This window comes from Colius striatus, chromosome 3, assembly GCF_028858725.1.
Source record: "Colius striatus isolate bColStr4 chromosome 3, bColStr4.1.hap1, whole genome shotgun sequence".
NCBI lineage: Eukaryota > Metazoa > Chordata > Aves > Coliiformes > Coliidae > Colius > Colius striatus.
The window spans coordinates 87,725,842-87,744,594 of NC_084761.1; the positions used below are offsets into that span (position 1 = coordinate 87,725,842).

Below are 18,753 nucleotides of genomic sequence, written 5' to 3' on the forward strand. Positions count from 1 at the left end.
CAGAGGTTGCAGGTGTCAGGATGAAGCTGAGCTACAGGCATCTCTAAGGACATCTCCAAACTGCCTCTGGCACGGCAGCAGTGGTTTGAGGAGAGGTGGCATGGCACAGAGGTAGTGCAGGAAGTTTCCTGACATGAGATGAACACTAATTCCCTTTGTAGGGACTGGAAATGGATTTGTTTGTGTGTGGTCTAGTCTGAGACTTCATTAACCACAGTTTAAAGCTCACAGGAGCTGTAGAAGCAAGATCACAGAATTACAGGCATGTTGGCTGGAAGTGAGTTTTGGAGATTATGTAATGCAACCTTCTGAGATCTTTGCACTGGGCAATTTCACCATCAGCAGCTGTGCAGACCGAGCTGAGGGATTATTGCTGACGTATCTGTGGGGCTGGGTATTTAGCTTATCTGTTAGCATATGTTTCAGCGTTTTCTTACTTTAGTACTGTTTCTTTTCCTTGCAATAAAGGTACCTTATAAAGGGCTTATGAGAGGGATCAAGCCACTGAGGTGTACTCATGTAAGAAAAAAAAGTCTTGGATGTTTGCATCCTTCCATCTTTGCTGCTTACAACACTGCTCTTTACAAGAATTTCAGGACTTGGCTCCAGACATTTGACTTTGAGTGAAAATGATGGAAGTTATGGTCAGTTCATTCCAGATGGACTTTGCTGCTGCTTCTTCTCAGGGGGAGGCCTCCTCACACTTCCCACTGCTACACTGTGGGGTCCCTCCCACGGGAGACAGTCCCTCACAAACTTCAACATGGGTCCTTCCCATGGGCTGCAGTTCTTCATGAACCACTCGGACATGGGGCTTCCCATGGGGGCAGCTCCTCACAGCCTGTCCCAGTGTGAGTCATCCACCGGGAGAACAGTCCTTCAGGTACAGACTGCTCCAGCCCAAGTCCCTTAGAGGATCACAAGTCCTGACAGTAAACCTGCTCTGATGTGGGCTCCTCTGTCCCCACAGACTCCCAGGTCCTGCCAGGAACTTGCTCCAGGGTGAGCTTCCCACAGAGTCACAGTCTCCTTCAGGCATCCACCTGCTCCACTGTGGGGTTCTCCATGGGCTGTGGGTGGATCTCTGTTCCCCAGTGGTCTCCATGGGCTGCAGGGGCACAGCTGCCTCACTGTGGTCTTCACCACAGGTCACAGAGGACTCTTTCATTCAGGGTCTGAGCACCTTCTCCACCGACCTTGGTGTCTGTGGAGATGTTTTCACATTCTCACTCTCAGTTTAGCAGCTGAGCGGGAACTTCTTCCCCTTCTCAGTCAGTAATTGGCCAGGCCTGGGTCAGCTGTGAGTCTGAGAATTGACTGGCATTAGCTCTGTCAGCTACAGGGGAAGCCTCTGGCAGCTCTTTGTTTAAAGCAGCAACCCCTGTTGCCAAAACCTGTCCCAGGCAAAACCACTACATGAGGGAAATAATACGAAAGTGGAAATCAGGCTTGCATACTCACAAAGCACTCCAGGGTTTTTTATGTAGAATATATATTTATCCCTTGATGTTAGATAAGATTGGTAACATCTAAAAAACATGTAAAAATGTACATAATAGCTGAGAACTCTCTCTTGCTATGTTTCTGAAATATCTTAAGGTATCTGAAGGACAAGTATTTAAGAAACACTTAGTGGTTTTGAAATGCCGGAGAATCATAGTGTTGGAAAGTAAAGGTCACCTTTTATCTGCAGAACTGGTTCAGCAAAGGTCGAGGTAGGAACTGTTTCTCAGCTCAACACTGTTTGGAAGGACCACTTCTAGCAGAGGGAGAGTACAGCCTCCAATGCTGAACCACTAACATCTAGTGTGTGATTGCCAACCAGGCTGTCAATTACTGCTATACTGCTAATTGTGTTGGTAGTTTTTGTAAGTCTGACTTTTTCAAACCATTTGAACTGCTCTCCTTAGTCTTGCTGAATTATTCAATGTTGCTCTGGAGAAGACATTTATGCTTAGGTCACATTGGTGCTGTATTAGATGATTTAATAGCAATACTTTGTTGAGAGCTGATTCTTGCGGCTTAGGAGTACCTGGATGGAAATAAACACAGACAGCATCTAGGAGTAATAATTTGGTTCTCTCATTTTTAGTTGCAGGCTTTTGCACATAGATGACACCTGCAGGTGTTAATAAGCCTGTGTGCTCTTCCAGCATTTGTCCATCAACTCAAACAGGCCAATAGGATAAGCGACCAGAGCTAGATGATGGGCCATGTCTTTGAAGATGTGACTTTATGTCTACCAGATCTGATGAGTTTTACTTTAATTTCTCTTATCAAAGCATTTGTCTGGGAGTAGTGTAAGGAAGTGTTCATGTTTCTGTACGTGATGGAGTAGGGACTAGGACTGAGAATGAAAGTGAGCTCTTGGAGCAGAGGGGAAGGTACAAGATGTTAGTCTTCTGCTTCTTAATATAGTTCAAGATGTTTCTTGGCTATTGGAGGGTTCCTCACATTGACAGGAGCACTCAGCTGAGTGCTCTGGCATTTTGCCACTTGCTAACTCATCTGAGGCTAATCTGCAAAGTAATACTAATTTTTCAAATAAGTGTTTTAAAGATATAGGATGTTCACACACTGAAAGAAACTCCAGGGGAGCATCCATTTCCTCTTTCCTGCTGCAGCAGGGGAGGTAATTTCTACCTCTTTCTTTCCATACTATTTTTTCCAGCAGTACCCATTGTCCCAAGTTGTACAGTAACCTAGACACACAGCACTGCCAGTCAGAAGTAACTCAGGAATTCAGAATTGTGGGTCACAAGCAGAATGAATTATTTCCCACCCTTTATTTGGCTCTACAGTACTGGATGAAAAGAAAATTGTTATTTTGCTGTAGGAAGCGGTGAACCTTTATGCTCCATAGATTAATTCGCTGGGTATTCAGAACTTGATATATTCTGGCTTTGTTTTTTTCTAGAATGAACTGCAAAATTTTTGTTACAGTAAGAGCCAAAAAGCCTATTTACTTGATCTTTGAGGAAAGATGACATAGAAATATAAATATCCATTGGCATTTTACTTAAGCACCATTTAAAAATTAATAAAGGAACTAGCAAGGACATACATTTTCTTGTTTGAACGTGTTTTTTTAGATGAACTAAAGGTTCCTGTGGCACTTATTCTAGGTAGTGATCTGTCCAAGATGAAAAATTTAGCCTTAGATCCTAATGCAGTTTGTGAGCATCCTTTCTTATTGCTAGAAGTCATGGACCTGATATTATATCCTTAAAGAGGTGGTGTTGAAGAACTGAGAGCATGTTCAGAATGTAGAATTGAGCCCAGAGATCTGTCTTCTCTATTGTCAGATTTGAGAGCCTTTAAAAATTCTAGAGTTTTGCCTTGGTTTCACCAGTTTTATTCCTTAAGCTTATTATGTATAAAGGAGTCAGATGGGGAATATTTTTTCTTCTTTTTTTTTTCTTTTTTTCTTTCCCATTTATGAATACTGCTTTTGCTGTCAGGGCACAAGAGAGTTTCTTTAAGGAAATTTATTGCTGAAATAAGGGAAGAAAATGAAATTCTGCTGGCTGTTGCTTAAGACTTATGGACAAAGAACATACGGACAATAATTACTTTTAAAGCCTCTCTGGAAAATGTAAAATCTCTTGCTATTAACTAAACTGCCTTTAAAACTAAAGAAGGCATGTGCAAGGCCTGCACAATTTTTTCACGTGTGTCCATGTGTGATTCTCAGTAGATTTTTCATTTCTAGTCTACATTTGGAGTATTCTCCATTTCTTTCTTATTCTTTTAAAGAACTTCTGTCTGTTTAGACCCAGAAGATCCATAATTCCACTGGTGAGCTTGTTTATTTCTCATGTGATTATTACATTTTATTAAAATATTGCATGGGCATCTTGGTTAGCGAAACATATGTTGAGCTGATTAATTTACAGTTGGTGCATATGTCTTAATATAGGCATTTCTTCCTTCACAAGGACTTTTCTGGTAGCTTGCAGTCTATTTGCACTTTCCTTGGTAATATTTCCCATAGGTGGGATTTAAGGAAGGAAATGGAGCAAATCTAGATTCAGACTTTGCTTTTGGATCTTCTTTCTCTAGAGGATCAGAACAAATCCCTCAATTTAATGATGCACTCGAATGTAATGAAAATTTGGATATTAATCATCACTGGGAGTTTGTGTTTCGTTCTTATTAAATAGCAAATTTTGGTGAGTGCTTCTCATTCCCTTATGAGATACCATAACAGCAGGTAGACACCAAGCAACATCAGGTCATAATGCAAATTTTCTTTGAGGCAGAGCAGTGCATATTGCATTAGTTTTCAATGAAACCTCAGATGTCACTTCTACTGATGTAACTTTAACATCATAAATATGCAAAACTGCTTTATCGTATGCAATATGGGAGCCTCATCACTTTTGTTACTGAAAGTCTAGACTATTTAGAAAGATCAGTTGTTTGATTCGACATGTAAATTAGATTGAGAAATGGATTTCAGGAGTGAAGAATAATAATTCAAGTGGCATTAGAAATAAATAACTGCTGAAATATTTTCTGATGTACTAGTGAAGTATATCTTTTACAGTTAATTCTATTTGTATGTAAGGGTGCAACGTGGCCTAAATCTTTGGGGTCATACAGAACTCTCAGCAGTGTTGTCCATCTGATTCATTCAGAAGGCAGAAATAAGCTTGACTTAATCAATTTTGAATTCTTTATGCTTGTCTTCCGGTGTTTTTCCCTCTAGGACCTGTATTTTGAAGTCTTTTTTAGAATTACAAAGAACGTAAATTTTCTTTTGTAATCTTTAAAACAAGAAGAAAGATGGGTGATTTTGTATCTCCCTGAAAGGAAACAGATCATTTAAAAGGAAAACAAAAATAATCTTAGGTGTCAGGATGATACTTAGATTTGTCGTAAGATTTCACAATATGAAGAAAGAAGATAATTTCCATGGTTAGACCCGTGTTTTGCCTGTTTCCAGAATAGGGTTCCTTCCTCTTGTCAAAAAGGCCCACATTTGGTGCAGCTAAAGTATATTGAGTCATGGCGTAGGAGTTTTCTGATCTGATGCATTCCTATGCAGCGGGGCTATAGGAAGACATTCAGAGTCCAGCTACAACTTACACTCCAGGTTGCTTCATGTGCCACCATCCTCCTTCCTTACTCCAGTTAGCTCTGGTTTTGCAATATGTCCTGCTGCTGACACGTGTGGAGACAGTAAGGACTGTGAGTTTTAAACAGCGATGACTGCATAAGGATCCATGGAGCATTTCTGTGGAAATACAGTGTCAGTGTGGTGGCTCTTCCACCCTGCAAGAAATCTAGCTTTTTATATTCTGCATAGGCACATGATGTTCCCCCATATTTACTGTTTGGTTTACACTATAGGAAGCAAATGAATGACTGAAAAATTACTCAGATTCCATCTACAGTACAGGCTGGGAGTCGAACTGCTGAAGAGCAGCTCTGCAGAGAGAGACCTGGGAGTCCTGATTGATAATAAACTGAACATGAGCCAGCAATGTGCCCTCGTGGCCAAGAAGGCCAATGGCATCCTGGGATGCATCAGGAAGAGTGTGGCCAACAGGTCAAGGGGGGTTCTTCTCCCCCTCTACTCTGCCCTGGTGAGGCCTCATCTGGAGTCCTGTGTCCAGGTCTGGGCTCCTCAGCTCAAGAGGGACAGGGAAGTGCTGGAGAGAGTCCAGTGCAGGGCCACCAAGATGATCAGGGGACTGGAACTATGAGGAAAGGCTGCAGGAACCGGGGCTGTTTAGTCTATAGAAAAGGAGACTGAGGGGAGATCTTAATAACAATTATAAATATCTAAAGGGTGGGTGTCAGGAGGTTGGGACATCCCTTTTTTTCTATAGTAGCTAGCAACAGGACAAGGGGTAATGGGATGAAGCTGGAACACAAAAAGTTCCACTTAAACATAAAACAAAACTATTTCACTGTTGAGGTGAGGGAGCCCTGGCACAGGCTGCCCAGAGGGGTTGTGGAGTCTCCTTCCTTGGAGGTCTTCAAGACCTGCCTGGACATGTTCCTGTGTGACCTGATCTAGGTGACCCTGCTTCTGCAGGGGGGTTGGACTAGATGATCTCTGAAGGTCCCCTCCAACCCCTACCATTCTATGATTCTGTGTTTTATCAGAATGGGTGAAAAAAAGGATTTTTTTTAGGCAGTAATCAATACAAGGCTCTTAAGAAGAAACTAACTATCACAGTGAGTTTAAGTTGTCTCTTTCCAAACTGCTTTCAAATTGCATTAGTAATATCCATATTAACCTGTGAAAATGCTACTCAAGTTGCATAACGTCTGAAATTACTGAGTGATAGAGGTAAAACGGTGTTTTTAGAATACAAGTATGAATTCACAAATACATGTGTGTTGTTGTTGTGAAGGCAATAATCACTCAAAGACGTAGAGGGTCTAAGTAATGCACGTGCAGAGACGTACAGGGGCAACACAGTACAACCACCAGAGTTGACTCAAAGCCACCCTTCCTTTGCTAGCTACCTCCTTATATGCTGCTTCTGCCCATGAGATCACCCAGGGCCCAATTGATTAACTTGCAGCACCTGTTTCTGAAGTAGCATGCCAGCTGCATTAACTTATCCCTACCATCTTTATTCAAGCTGGCTGGTCCAAGCTACGTCTGTGCCTACAATTCCCCCCTTTTTCTTTTTTGAACCAGCCAGCCTTTAGCAACACATTTCAGAATTAAAGGTACATGAAGAAAACATAAATATTTTTACCCATGGCCATGAGTTTACAACAAAAGGTCAATAACAGCTACATCGCTGAACAATACAATACAGAAATCCATAAAGTCAAAATAAACAATCTGATATGTGTTGGTAGGAGGGACGCACACTGGCAGGAAGGGATGAGGTCTTGGTAGCTCCACTGATATTTCTTTTTCCTGATGTAGTTCTGGACTTTTCTTCAGATCCTTTAGCATGCTGATCTGTGAGCATTATCAATAAGATGGAAGTATCTCTTCATCTGTTGGTCATCTTAAGTTCTTTAATTCTTTTATAGCTGAAGGAATTTACAGCAGCCTAAGTGGTGCCACAGTTGCGAGGGTTTACATTTTAATAGAGTGATGGATTGAGGGTGGATCACTTGGTTCTTTCCTCAAGATTGTTTTTTCCATTGGTCTTACAGTTAAGTCCTTTCTGTTGATGTGGCTTGATCCATTTTGCCGGAATCCATCGGGGACCTTGATCTGTAATGACACAAGCATAGCCTCTTCCCCACGTTAACAGATCTGCAGGTCCTTGCCACTCTCCAGTAGTGGGATTCTTATACCAAACTTTAGGTTTGTCAGTGAAATCCAAATCCCGACTCATTTGGGCAAAGTGTGTTAATGCCGGTGGTTCATTCCGGTTTGCCACAATTCTGAGATGATTCATTGTATAAAGGGCTTTCATTAGTCTGTCTTGAGGACTCACCCCCTCTTCCCCCATTTTTTGTTTTTCTAGAAGGCCTTTTAAGGTTTGATGTGTCCGTTCAATAATGGCTTGACCGGTGGAATTTCCTGGGATACCAGTAGTATGTTTAACACCCCATAAGTTTAGAAACTTACGTGTTTTACTGGCTATGTATCCCGAGCCATTATCAGTTTTTATCTCTCTTGGAACACCAAGGACAGCAAAGCAACTCCTCCAATGTCTTATGACGTCTCGAGAACTGTCACTGGTTAAGGCTGTGGCCCAAACCATGGCTGAATAAGTATCAATAGTAACATGTATACGTTTAAATCGCCCAAAAGGAGCATAGACAGTGATATCTGATTGCCATATACCTAATGGTGCCAGACCCCTGGGATTGACTCCTACTCCTAGGCCGATCTGATTCTGGCATGCAGGGCACGTGGAAACAATACCCTGAGCGTCCGATATGGTCAGGTCAAACTGCTTCGCCAGCATTTTCGCACTTTGATGAAAAAAATCGTGCGATCTTCGGGCTTGAGAAAATTTGTCAATTATTGGCCCCGTAGGTATCAATAAAGGAGCTGCCACTATCCTGTCAACAATTTCATTGCCAACTGATAGGCCATCTTTTAAGCCCGAATGGCTTCGAATATGTCCAATATAATAAGCAGTTTGCCGTTCATTTATCTGATGCCAGAGTCTCAGAAATAAGTTATACAGATTCTGATTAGAGATTTCTTTCAACAGCGCTCTCTCTAATCGAGTGACAGCATCGACCACATAGAGGGAATCGGAGATGATGTTTAATGGGACGTCTGACCATTTCTCAAAAGTTTTAACTACAGCCATCAGTTCCAGCAGTTGAACTGAACTGCCTGGGGAGTGGACAGTTAGATTTTGCCATTTTCCATTTTCCCACCAAACCACTCCTGCTTTGGCTTGGATCTTACTGGCGTCGGTAAAAACAGTCAGGCCTTTAACGGGTACTGCTGATCTCAACGGCCGGTCTTCCATTTGAAATTTAACAGAAAACAATTTATGGGCCGGATAATGATTATTTATAGTTCCTGGATATGACAATAAGGCCCACTGTAATTCATCAGATTGTTGCAGTGCCCAGTTCAAGAACTCATCTGTGAGAGGAACAAAAATGATGTCTGCCTCAATCCCTGCTATTTCCAGCAGACGTTTCCTGGCCTTAACTATTATTTTCGCAATTGCCTCAAGCCTCGTGGTAATTGTTTTTTGTAAATTATATGGCAAAAATATCCACTCCAAGATCCTCAATGGGTCTTTCGCTACTGAATCCCATTGCATCAAGATTGCCATTACATGCTGGTTTTGACTTATCACAGCAATGTTAATTGACAAGTCAGGATCATATCGGTGACTGTAGTTATTGACTATCTTGCTTCCTATTTTTTCTATTGCTTGGATTTGCTGCCGAGACAGTCTTCGCGCACTATCAGCCTCTACTGAGCCCTTTAACAAAGGCATTAGTGGCGCAAGATCCTCATTTGTGATACCACATATGGTTCGTACCCATTGGATATCACCTATCAGCTTTTGAACGTCTGTTAAGTTAGCAATATCTGTTTTAATTGCCACCTTCTGAGGATAAATGCGCGCATCAGTGATAATATTACCTAAATATTTCCAAGAGGCGTGCATTTGTACCTTCTCTGGCGCGATCACCAACCCGGAGTTGCTTAACTGTCGGTTCACTTCTTGTAGAATGCGATGCTGGTCCAGGTCTTTTCCTGCAATCAAGATATCATCCATATAATGGTAAAATAAGACACGAGGGTATTTTTTGCGCAGAGGTGCCAGCGCCCAGGCAACATAAGTTTGACAAATAGTTGGTGAGTTCTTCATTCCCTGAGGTAAAACAGTCCATTGATATCGTTTTGCTGGCTCTTGTTTGTTAATCGATGGTACTGTAAAGGCAAACTTCTCACTGTCATCCTCATGTAAGGGAATTGTGAAAAAACAGTCCTTTAAGTCAATCACCAACAGGGGCCACTCTTTTGGAAGCATTGCAGGAGAGGGTAATCCTGGCTGTAAAGCACCCATGTCCTGCATCACTGCATTAACAGCTCTTAAATCATGTAACAGCCTCCACTTCCCTGATTTTTTAGGGATAGTAAAAATTGGTGTATTCCATGGACTGGTGGATGGTTTAATATGACCCTTCTCTAGTTGTTCATTTACTAATTCATGAATGTGGGCGAGCTTTTCTTTGCTTAGCGGCCATTGATCAATCCAAACTGGTTTATCTGTTAGCCAGGTTAACTTCAGGATTGGTCGCCCATCAATGGCCGCCATTAAAAATTTTCATTTGACAAACGAAAGCCCATTTGGCTTAAGGCGTCTCTACCCAAAAGCCAAACTGAAGTATTCATTACATAGGGCCTAATTTGCACACATCTATTCTCTTCGCCCTGTATACATACCGAAATCAGGTCTGTGCTAATTTTTGTCATCTGTATTCCTCCTACTCCAACGACAGGGGTGTCTAAATTCTCTAAAGGCCAGCTTTTTGGCCAATAGGATAATGGCACAATAGTAACATCTGCTCCCGTATCCAGTAATGTGTTGTACCCAACCATGTGTTCACCATTTGGATGTTGGAATACAACTGTCTGAGTGGGCTTTCCCTGTGAAAGCGGCACCGCCAGTCTTACCTCAGGTACTCCAGTGGATCCAAAACCACCGTCTCGACGCTTACGACTTCCTGCGAAAGGAACTTTAGCTCTGAAAGGAACTAATTGCGCTATTTTAGTTCCTTTAGGTATATGAACTGGTGGCTGCCAAACTTTAACCATTATTCCAATATTTCCTTCATAGTCTGCATCAATTACACCGGGGAGCACAAAAATACCCTGTCGAGAGGCCGATGACCGTCCTAAAAGCAAAGCGCTTAATCCATAGCCAAGGGGTCCATTAACGTTAGAGGAGATAATTGTTACCTCTGTGTTGTGGATGGTTACATCTACTGCTGTTTCCACATCCACTCCTGCGCTTCCTGCAGTGGCTGATCTGAGGCCATCCAGGCAGCTCTTGGTGTTGAAGGGCGTTTTTGTGTCATCGCGCTCGCCCTTTTTGCGCTCGTCAACCCGTTTCCCTTATGCATTGTATGTCTGGCCACTCGAGAGCGGCACTCAGTGGCTCTATGGCCAAACTTGCCACATCTGTAACAATTACCATGAAATCTGCCGTTGGACCCATATGGCCTGGCGGAGCTGTTTGTCCATACCAATGGTCTGGACCGACATTGATTTTTCACGTGTCCTATTTTTCCACAGTTAAAGCACTTTGGCCTCCGATCTCCTTTGTGGGCTTGAACTAAAGGTTTCAATGCTGTTGCCATTGCCTCAGCTAAATGTGCTGACGATCCTACCCTAGAGCAGGCTTCTATCATGTCGACCAAAGTTGCTGTCCGCGGGAGAGCCTGCAGGATCTTTTTGCAGTCATGATTAGCGTTAGCAACTGCTAAGTGTAATCCTATTTCCGCCTTGACTTCAGCCGACATGTTTGGTACACGATCCAGAGCTGCTCTTAGACGGTCTAAGAAGGTCATGAAAGGCTCATTAGGTTTTTGAATAATAGTTGTATATGAGGGAACTGGCACCCCCATATCAGGAACAATCTTAAATGCTTGACGTGCCAGTGTCTGTGTTTGCTGCAAGATAGCTTCATGCAGCCGGGCTTGTACCTGAGGATCAGCGAATGCTCCTTTACCCAGCATCATGTCTGCTGTGACAACTCGCCGCGGATCTCCCTGTTGTAAGTCCATGTTTTCCACCACCGTCAGATCAACTCTTTTTTCCCATTCAGACTCCCATAATAATACCTGAGTGGGCTTCAGGAAAGTTTCTGCAAGCTTCCGGCAGTCAAATGGAGTCATTAACCCACTGGCAAAAATATGATCTAGTAATGTCTGAACGTATGGGTTGGACAAGCCATATTGCATTACTGCTTTCTGGCCTTCTCTTACCAATTTCCAATCTAAAGGTGCCCATTGTCGTTTTCTTTGTGCTGTTATTACTGGAAAGGCTTGCGGAATAAATTCGCCTTCGATTACCGCATCACGTATGAGGCCTCTCCATTTCTTAGCCGGATCATAATCATCTGGACGAGGATCTCTGAGTACCTGTGGGGATGAAACTTTAATCTTTGTTTTGGTTAATTCATTAATTCGTTCCAACAGCTGATTAGCTGTTGCTTTTGGTTTTTCTATCAGTTCCTCCAGCTGGGCCAAAGTGTGTTTCATATCTTCTCCATGTTGTATTAACTCTTCCTTTAATAATTGTCTTTGTTGATCTTCACTAGAAGTTGGGGGTGATGATGGCAGAGGAATACACTCAGGGATTGATGAGCTCAGGGGCAACGGCATATCATTTGTAAAACGTACCTTCCGTTCTCTGTTAGGTACTCCTTCAGGTATAGCAGAAGGGTGGGATGGGGCAGGATGGTGAAGGGTGGGTGGGAGGGGAGGAGAAGCAATGTGTGTATTCGGCTCCTGGAACGGTGCTCTAGGGGGTTCTGGGGGAGGTGGGCTCACATCCATGCTCTCCTCTTCCAGAGGTGGAGCCGAGGGTATTACAACATTATCCCCTCCGAAGAATCTCTGAGTATTTTCTTCTAGAGGTGGAGCCGATGGCACTATAAAGTCACCACCTCCAAAGAATCTTTTAGCATCCACTGGGAACGCAGATGGTGCAGCAGCTTCTGCTTTCATGGCAGCAGCGGCAGCACGCTCAGCTTCTAGCTGGTGTATAATGGATGATACCAATTTACACAAGCCAATAGCATTATTCAACATGTCTCCTAGCTTTTCCCAGTGTCCTTTTTCATATACTTCTTGGGGGGAAGCAAAGAGACCTACTTCCTGTCCCCATCTTACAAGCCTTAGCAAAGGCTCTCTTTCATAATTGAATCCTTTTTCCGCAAGGATATGCTGGAGGGTGTCAATAGGACTTTCCTCTTTGCTTAGCATTTTTCCCATTATATCAGTTTGCTCAGATTACTTGCCTTTTCCAGCAGAAATCCAAGTGCTTTTCTGCCGAGGGTTCTTGATCCAACCGATTCAGCGAATCACGTCGGGGTCACCAAATGTTGTTGTTGTGAAGGCAATAATCACTCAAAGACGTAGAGGGTCTAAGTAATGCACGTGCAGAGACGTACAGGGGCAACACAGTACAACCACCAGAGTTGACTCAAAGCCACCCTTCCTTTGCTAGCTACCTCCTTATATGCTGCTTCTGCCCATGAGATCACCCAGGGCCCAATTGATTAACTTGCAGCACCTGTTTCTGAAGTAGCATGCCAGCTGCATTAACTTATCCCTACCATCTTTATTCAAGCTGGCTGGTCCAAGCTACGTCTGTGCCTACACATGTGTTTTTAAATGTGCAATACACCCCTGGCAAGTGTGATGTTCTGGATTAAGGACACTGCAGTTCCCTGCAACAGCTGATAAGTTTGTATGCATGAGGCTTGCAATCCCAAATCCAGAATTTAGCAAGAATGTAAGGGCAGTATTTTCAGATTAATTCCTATATATAGTATAGGATGGTATATGTTTAAGTCTATGCTTATAGATTTTTCCAGATGTTTAAAAAATGCAAATCAGATTAGAATATGACATTTTTCATACATGTTCTTTACTGGCCAATGTTCTTTTAAAACAGACTTTATATGTATTTCTTTTCTATAGATACATGTTTGTTCTCTCCATAGAACAAAAATTACTTGCAAAGTTAATTAGCTTGCTATGTTTGTACTCAATTGTATATTAGAGAATTACACATTAATATGTTCCATGTTATTTATTAAAAATGAAGCCTCTGAAGAATATTTCAACTTCTCATTGTTTGTTACTGATTTTATGCAGTGGTACTTGAATATTCTTAGTTCTGAACACTGAATAGGAAGTGCTGGAATGGAATAGTGTCAATTCACCTGCAGCACTGCCTCATTGTTTGCATCTTTGGATTCTTTTAATTTAAAGAAGAAATGTTTAGTGTGGAAGTGTCAGCTGTGTTTTTATGTTTGTCATGGGTGCTAAGCTGATCTACTTCCAAGACTGGACTAGCAAAACTATGTGCTTTTATACTAATGAACTTAATATTAGATTTTATACAGATTACTTAACAAAGCCCAAATGGGAGCAGACTATTGATGATATTCTTCTAAATCCTCTTGTGCAGTTTCATACTGATCTATGTAATTCCTGGTTAAATGAGTATCTGCAATTATTTGCTCAGTTGGCATTCCTTCCTAAATGTCATCTTCTTGTTTGCTTGGTTTGTATGCAGGAGAGGAATGGGGACACAAGTTTGTTTTATTTTAATGTTATAATAGCACATTTTACTTTACATGTATATATCAGCAAATGTAGGTTCTGTGCAATAAAAGTAAAGAACATAACTGTTTTTTCTAATATTTAGCATAAGTTGCTTCAGTTGAGTCTAGGTTTTAAAAACTGAGATCTTCAGCCCTGTAAACCCATTTGTCTGTAATTTACTGACTATGAAAGCCTGTTATTTGCTTGTCCTTCCCATGCTGTGCTGACTGACTGGTTTGAATTTCAGGAGTAAATGAATTTGTGAGTGATGGTTTGTTCCATTCTGACTTTAAGGCTTAATGAGACTGTAATGTATCCAGGCTGAGGTTTCTGTTTGATCTCATAATAGTAGGAAACAGACAAGTAGATTCCACTCATCATTAACAATTGCTAATACATTTGTTTAGCTCTGTTCTGACAGAATGACTCTGCCATGCGTAGGTTGCAGTCGGGCACGTGGTAAAACAAGAAGGGTTATATTATCTTACTTACATAATGTCACTGGCAAAAAAGACATAGTTGGTCATGGAGAAGGCTGGCCATTTTCTGCATCACCCTCCTAGGAACTGAAGATGGAAGGGTTAGATTTGTTCAGAATATAGCAGTATGTTTTTATTGGGAGCCTTCTCCTGTGATTCCGTGAGCCACTCGGTAGGCAGGACAGAGATCATCCTCATGCCAATGGAGGAAAAGGGATGCTTTCAGTCCTGCTGTGTAGGAACTAATAGTCCAAAGTATTCTGTTGGAACTGACAGCACATTTTTCCTGTGAAAGTAAGAGTTCAACTTTAGTGTAGTGACTCTGATACTCTCTGAATTAATTCTTAGAATCACAAAATGGTAGGGGTTGGAAGGGACCTCTAAAGGTCATCCAGTCCAATCCCCCTGCACAAGCAGGTTCACCTAGATCATGTCACTCAGGAACGCATCCAGGTGGGTTGTAAAAACTTCCAGACAAGAAGACTCCACACTCTCCTTGGAGGACTCATGTTTAGTTTATTATCAATCAGGACTCCCAGGTCTCCCTCTGCAGAGTTGCTCTCTGGCAGGTCAATCCTCAGCCTGGTGGTGAGGTGCATGGGCTTGTTCCTTCCCAGATGCAGGACTCTCTACTTGTTAAACTTCATGAGGTTCCTCTCTGCCCAACTCTCAAGTGGATTGAGATCCTGCTGAATGGCAGCACAGCCTTTGGGGAATCAGCCAGTCCTCCCAGTTTGGTGTCATCAGCCAACTTGCTGAGGGTACACTCTGTTCCCTCATCCAGGTTGTTGATGAAGATGTTGAACAAGACTGACCCCAGAACCGATCCCTGTGGAACCCCACTGGCCACAGACCTCCAACTTGACTCAGCTCTGTTCATCATCACCCTCTGGGCTCAGTCATTCAGCCAGCTCTCAATCCACCTCACTGTCCACTCATCTGAGTCACACTGCCTGAGCTTTCTGATGAGGATGTTATGGGAGACAGTGTCAAAAGCCTTGCTGAAGTCAAGGCAGATGATATCTGCTGCTCTTGCCTCATCTAGTCAGCCAGTTATACTCTTACAGAAGGCTATCAGGTTGGTTAAGCAGGATTTCCCCTTGGTAAATCTGTGTTGAGTACCCCAGTAACCGTCTTTTCCTTCGTGTGTTTTGAGATGGTATCCAGGATGAGTTGTTCCATTACCATTGCAAGGATGGAGGTGAGGCTGATGGGCCTGTAGTTTCCCAGGTCCTCCTTCTTGCCTTTTTTCATTCCTGAGACTCAGTCCTTTTATTCTCTTATAGGTGTTGGAGTGAATTATCTGTCCTGCTAGAACAGTGTAAAATGAATATACTTCCTTTAGGAAAACTGCAAAATTAAATTAAACTTTAAAGAAACCACAGAATCCCTTTGAATATTCAACTTAAACCTTGACTGTTTTGGCTTTTGAGGTTTTTTCCCTCTCACTTGGCTCAACATGGGACATGTTGGAATGGAAACCAGGGTGGGAGGGCAGCCCTGTGCTAGAAGTTGGGTTATTGGATGGTGGCCAGTCATGCTAGAAAGCCAAACTCCAAAACTTGCAGAGGTGTTAAAGGCTTTGAGCCCACAGACCTGCAGCTCACTGATCTAAGCTAGAAAAACTGCTGATCTGAAAAGGTAGTACGAAGCGTATTGTAAAACTATTGGATGGCGAAATAATGTATGCGGTGAAATGGGAAACAATCTTGAACTTTTCAAACACATCTGGATGTTCTGGGGTGTTTTTTTGTTGTCATTTATTTAAGTTAAGTAGGACTTAAAAAATCTACAGCATATGGGAGCTGCAAATTCCCACCATGTGTTGCTGCTAAGTGTAAGGATGTATGGTTTCTGCAGCAGCTTTTATTGCTTTTTAAAGTGTCCATGTGATTTAGCTGCTTGCTTTGCTTCCCCCCCTGCCCCATTCCCCAGTGAGTGAAGGCTGTCAGTTTGTGACAGGAGAGAGCATTAGAGCTGTTGCAAATGTCACCGTGGTGATCTGGAGAAGGATGTAGATCCTGGCAGCAATGAACCCTGGGAGCCTACAAGTTTCCAGTGTGACCTGACTAGCCAGCCTGCTTTCCACAGGCCCTGTCAGCAGTGCTTACCTGTGGTGCTGATAAGTACTATAAAATGTCGTGGATGTTGTCTAGAGCCAAATCCTGATGATGGTGTGTTAGATTTGATCATGGGAATATGCATTCTCTTAGAAACAGTTTTGATATTAAAAATAATCTTTTCTTGCACCAACATTTGGCTGGCAGCTATATAGACACTTTATATAGAGAGCTGACAGCTATATAGACACAGACAGCTTTATTTGCTTTTGGAAGGTTTTGCTGCCTGAGTTCATGCTCCTTCCCTGCCTTTCTCCACCCAGTGTTTTGGTTTGTTTGTTTGTTTTTTTTTTTTCTGAAATAAGACCAGATCAAGGCACTGTGGGTTTTGCAACAAACCTTATGCTTTTTGGTGTCTCAGTGACAAAACAGATAAGGAAACCAAGTGTCTTTTCCTGGCATACAAACATTTTCTGACTGGAAGAAACAGTGCGTGGAGTATCCAAACATTTGCAGAGAGGAATGACTGTGGCAGCTGTGCCATATTTTATAACTGTGATAAAGATAAAATTGCTCTGGTACTTTTTTGAACCTAAGGAAACAATTTAGTTGGAGAAAAAAAAAACAGAAGAGACATTTTCCAGTGTCTATGAAGAAACCCACATGCACTCGTGTACTTAAAATTCTAGTGCAACTGTTTCAGCAAGTCTGAGAGCTGGGAGTGTGTTCCTTGTGGCATGACATTCCCTGGGCACACATGGGAGCCCAGGTAGGGTGCAGCAGGTTCTCAGGGATCCTTAGGCCTTGTGATGTGTTTTTAAAGGGAGTTCAAGGTTGGGTTATCTGGTTTTCAGGAGTGAGCATTTAGCAACAGGCTAGCTCCTCTCTTTGAAACTTTGTCAGTGTTTGAAAGCCTGGGATAACTTCACAGTTCAGAGGGTGTTCTGCACATCTTGTTGGCGTGGTGAAAATATTAGAAGGTGCCAGATAGATGATATGATATTGTGGGTGGATAACAAGGACTATGAACTAAGACTTGTGGAGGTCCAGCTGTAACATAGACATTCAATAACAGATGCTGTATAATTTTCTAGTGCAAAGGCAATGAAGAGTATCTCCCTGTAACTTAGAGCATTACCATGCTGTTGAGTAGGCAGATGGTTCTGGGAACCATGAAATGAAGGCATTAACTACCTGTTGTATATGCTAGTATTTGCTACTAGTGATGGTTTATTAGTTTTAGAAACAGGTCACACGTTTTCTTTGTTCTTTCTTTTGAAAGATATTGTTGTACATGATGACTAATGTTTGCAGTTTTCATTGAGGTGGTGTATTTCAAGGCTTTTTTTCTGAGACTGCAAAAACAATCTGCTAAGTTAAGAGATAGCACAGGATTGTGTTTAGCCCTGAAAAATGGCAATTAATCAGATGAGAACAAAATGCAGTCTATCGTTTTTTCACTTACATTCTGGGAGATAGAATAGATGGATAATGTTCTAGTCCAGGCATAAATCCCAGGTTTAATTCAGCTGTAAAGTTCATACGTGGTGGTCTCAGAGGTTATTCAAGGAGATCTACAGAGGATCTCAATGGCCAATTTTGTTCATTTAGGAAACAAGAGGCTTCAAGGTCAATCATGGCTCTGGGAGAATGATTCCCAGGGCTGGATACACAGCTCCTGTCACTGACAGCTTTACACAGATACTGTATTTCTTTAATCCAGTACAAAGTGCTCACTTTTGTGAAATTATCTCTTTTTGGACATTGTTCTCTCTTTATAATTATCATAATCTCAGCACAATTACAGTCTCCACAAGGACCACTCAGAAAACATTACCTGTCTTTCATGTTATATTTTGACATGTTGAATCTCGGTACAAAACTCTGAGATTTGCTATGAAGATATGGGCTGTACTTCACAAGGTTTCAGGCCCAAGGGAATGACTAGAGGATGCAATTAGAATTTTCTTAAGAGAAAATCATAGAAAAAGGTAATTTTTTGTTATACTTGCATACTGCTTTGTTAAGACTAAAGAATTTTTGTCTTCTGAAAACTCAATTCTTTGTGGCAGATTGCAGGAGAGATCATTAAACTTCCAATACTTGATACCCTTGGAATGACAGGGAATTTATTAGGTATGATTCATGAGTCCATTAGAAGAGAAACAGTTCATAACACCATTTTTATAGTTTTATCTTTTGCTTGTTCTTAATCTCTGATGCCGCAAGAGCAGCTAAATAGAGTTCTTTCCTTTTCTGCCTTTGGAGTAAGTCTAGATAGTTGCATGGGAGGGAAAAGGTGGTGTTTCTGACCTTTGTGGGTGATTTTGGGAACCATAAACTATGTGATTTCAAGAAAATTATTTTCTTAATGGAGAACAGAAGTAATTCTGACTCTTTTGGGAGAAAGACAAGGAACTCTCTTTTTCTGTGACCTGTGGAGGAAGAGAGATGAGCAGGCA

General features: G+C 42.0%; 1 protein-coding gene across 1 annotated transcript in view; it reads left to right on the top strand.

Moving 5' to 3' along the window:
• SORCS2 (sortilin related VPS10 domain containing receptor 2) overlaps positions 1-18,753 on the top strand; it is a 574,544-nt gene that overhangs the window by 216,428 nt on the left and 339,363 nt on the right. The gene's annotated exons all lie outside the window — the stretch shown is intronic.